The 3,313-nt window shown below is 38.3% G+C and overlaps 1 pseudogene; it reads left to right on the top strand.

The window, feature by feature from the left end:
* The first annotated feature begins 338 nt into the window (after positions 1-338).
* On the top strand, positions 339-907 carry LOC121102213 (annotated as a pseudogene).
* The last annotated feature ends 2,406 nt before the right edge of the window (positions 908-3,313 follow it).

Genomic DNA, 3,313 nt, shown 5'->3' with positions numbered 1-3,313 from the left:
TGAATGTAAACAGATGTGTAATGTGTTTAAATTGAAACTTACTGAGTGTTGGCAAAGATTTGCTCAAGTGAATAGGGTGGTGCGTTTGTACTGATCGAGTTGTTTGAAACATTAAAGTGATAAGACACAATAATCTAAACTTGGGATATGGTGGCATGTCTGCCTCAGGCCACCACCTGCTCTGTCACTTCTGCCCCTTCCGGATTTCTCTGAAATTTACTGACCTTTTTGCCTATTTTCCTGATGTTCCACTTAAATCCCTACATTTTGTTGTTTCTTTCACATGTACATTATGATGACGCTTCATTCTCTCCGCTTGAATCTTTCTCAAACTATATTCCAGGGTGACTGCCCCAATTTAGATACAATGCTAATAACATTTAAAAATGAATTAAACTCTTTGGTCTGGGCTGCCAACATGCCATCCAGACTGAAGAAGTTCCGGAAGCTTTGGGGCCACGTAAGCCGTGGACACAGCCACATTGGCAAGCACTGGAAGCACCCAGGATGCCGGGGTCATGCCGGTGGCATGCATCACCACAGGATCAACTTTGACAAATATCACTCAGGTTACTTTGGAAGAACTGCTATGAGGCATTACCACTTTAAAAGGAACCAGAGCTTCTGCCAAACTCTCAACCTTGATAAACGTGGACCTTGGTCGGTGAGCAGACACAGGTAAATGCTGCCAAAAACAAGACTAGCGCTGCTCCTATCATAGATGTGGTATGATTAAGCTACTACAAGGTTTTGGGAAAGGGAAAGCTCCCAAAATAGCCTATCATCATGAACACCAAATTCTTCAGTTAGGAGAGCTGAGAAGATTAAGGATGTGTGTGCATGCACACGCAAGGCTAGGGGCGGGGTGGTGGTGGTGGTGGTGGTGGTGGTGGTTATGTCCTGGTAGCTTGAAGCCACATGGAGGGAGGTTCATTAAATGCCAACAAGTGCTTTAAAAAAAAAAAAAGAATTAAAAAAAAATTCCCAATGATCTCAGTAAACAGTACCATGTGATACCATGGTTGATATTTCCCAGAGGTTTTAACAAAAGGCTCACAATACTGACCTAGACAAATGTAGATATGGTAACTGAAAAACAATAGGTTGATATAATTCAATTATAAATTGCTACTATTTGAGACTAGCAAGTGAACATCCTGAGAACATAAATAAAAACTAAGTGCAAATTGGAGTAGAAATCTAGAATAAGTGAGGTTATATTTTGAAACTCAAAATCAAAGGGGAAAATTCATAGGATTTCTATATCCAAGTTTTATCTACCAAGAGGAAATCTCATTTGGGGTAGAGATAATGAACTCACTATATATTTAAGTATGAATGGATTTTGTTTTAGTAGGTATGCATAGGCTTCTGAAGTAAAGTTGGGTAAAGCCAGTATTTTTGGTGTCTAAAATATAACAGACAAACATCACATAAAGTACATGTAGTGGTTAATCTAAACTTTTAAGTTGCGCCAAGCCTGTGGTGAGGTATCACTCCTCACTAGAGGTAGTTAACAGAGGTGAGTCTCTCTGAAGATGGCACTTTTATAAGCAAGTTATTTTAAATTATATTTATTCTCTTTGAGATTTTATACTCCTTGCAAGCTAATAAGTTTGCCTGTCACAGTTAACATAAATGCGGGTAGAAGATACAAGACTCCTGGTTCAGAAACAAAAGATCTTATCAGCAATAGCAATTGCAATAGCCAGTGTATCAGTATTTTCTTGTGCTGGTTCCCCACACCCCAGTTCCCACCAGATAGTGCAAAGGTTAGGTAATGCCTGTCCACACAGGAGCTGGTGTTAAACTAGACGTGTCTTGAGATTAGGGAACCTGAATCTTTCATAATAGATGTAACTATTCGTGTCTTTTACTCTGAAGATAAGCATGCTTTTTATTATACAAGACAGTAGGCAAACCTGCCCTTTGCTTTGGGAAAACAGCAAAGGCCCATCTTTCAGTGGGTCCTCATCTTTCAAGGTTCTTCGTTTTACAAATACCCATGAAAAGATAGTCTGGAAAAATGATAGAAAGTGCCTCTGTGCTCAAGATGTGGAAAAATGGAAGACACTTACGAACTGTTCTCTCAAAACGAAATTTGACAAAAATGGGCCTCTTCTCTAGATAACCTACATTTAAATTATTGAAGGGTCTGAGAAGCCTTTTCCTTTTATTCTGCCGGAACAGTGGTACTGAGGTGACCCCAGATGGTCCAGAACATCTTAAGAGGATTTGACATTTTTGTCTTCTCTACCGGATAACTACAGTGGCAAACATACAGCTGAATCCTCCTTTAAGCTGACTAATCTACCTACCCTTCCACACAAAAAAATAATAAATAATAATAATAATAATAATAATAATAATAATAAAGGATTCTGGCAGCCTTGCTTCATTCATTCACAGTTAAGATAGCAATATCATAAATATTTCACTACATCCTAACCTTCCACTCGGATTTCTGACCGGTTCATGATCCCTTTAGCTCCTGACTTTTGCCTTCTTTCCTGTATCCTTACATTTGTTTCTTGAATCTTCTGTTTAGTAATAGTCCTTTGGTAGTGACTTGTAATCCCTCTGATAATACTAGTGCTTACTCCTTGGCTTACATCTATTGTTCAATGCTCTGCAAAACAAATCTGATCCAGCCAGACCTTCTGGATTCTATCTCATGCCTGAGAGCTGGTCCACAGGGTTGAAGTCCACACCCAGTTTTCACCAGCTTTTATGAAAAGAAGCCAGACTCTGCCCCAAACATGAACACCTTCTGTAAGATCTCCGCCAGATGGCCGTCAAGCTTTTACTTGATTTGTATCTTCTGGGTTGTTAGTACAGTCAAAAGAATCAAACAGTAACGTACATTTGGGAGTTATATTTTAAAAAAACAACTCAATAAACCTTGGATTTAAAATAGTCCTTGGATTTAAAACCTATTTCAGTGTGGATCAGATACATCTGGGCATTAAAAAGTATAGAGAACATGTTATTTTCATAAGACATGTAGAATTGTCCAGTCCTTAGTGCTTCAGATATGATCTAGGACCTAGAAATACACAGTGTGACAGGGCTTTTCCTGATTGCAATATATTTTTTGTAAGTAAAGACCACAAATAGTTGAAAATATATGACTTTGAATATAATATAGTTTCACTACCCGATACAGAAGTTTGTGATCTTTAAGCATGGGGAAAACAGTGTGAGGACTGATGTGAATGTCAATGTTAATGACAATATAGACTTTATCAAGCTGTCTTTCCTTATGGTCTTGACCTTCTGTTCTACTCACAATTTCCTTATTTTAATTTTATGA

Source organism: Ursus maritimus, unplaced genomic scaffold, assembly GCF_017311325.1.
Source record: "Ursus maritimus isolate PB19 unplaced genomic scaffold, ASM1731132v1 scaffold_13, whole genome shotgun sequence".
NCBI classification, from domain to species: Eukaryota; Metazoa; Chordata; class Mammalia; order Carnivora; family Ursidae; genus Ursus; species Ursus maritimus.
This window is presented reverse-complemented; position numbering and strand designations above follow the sequence as displayed.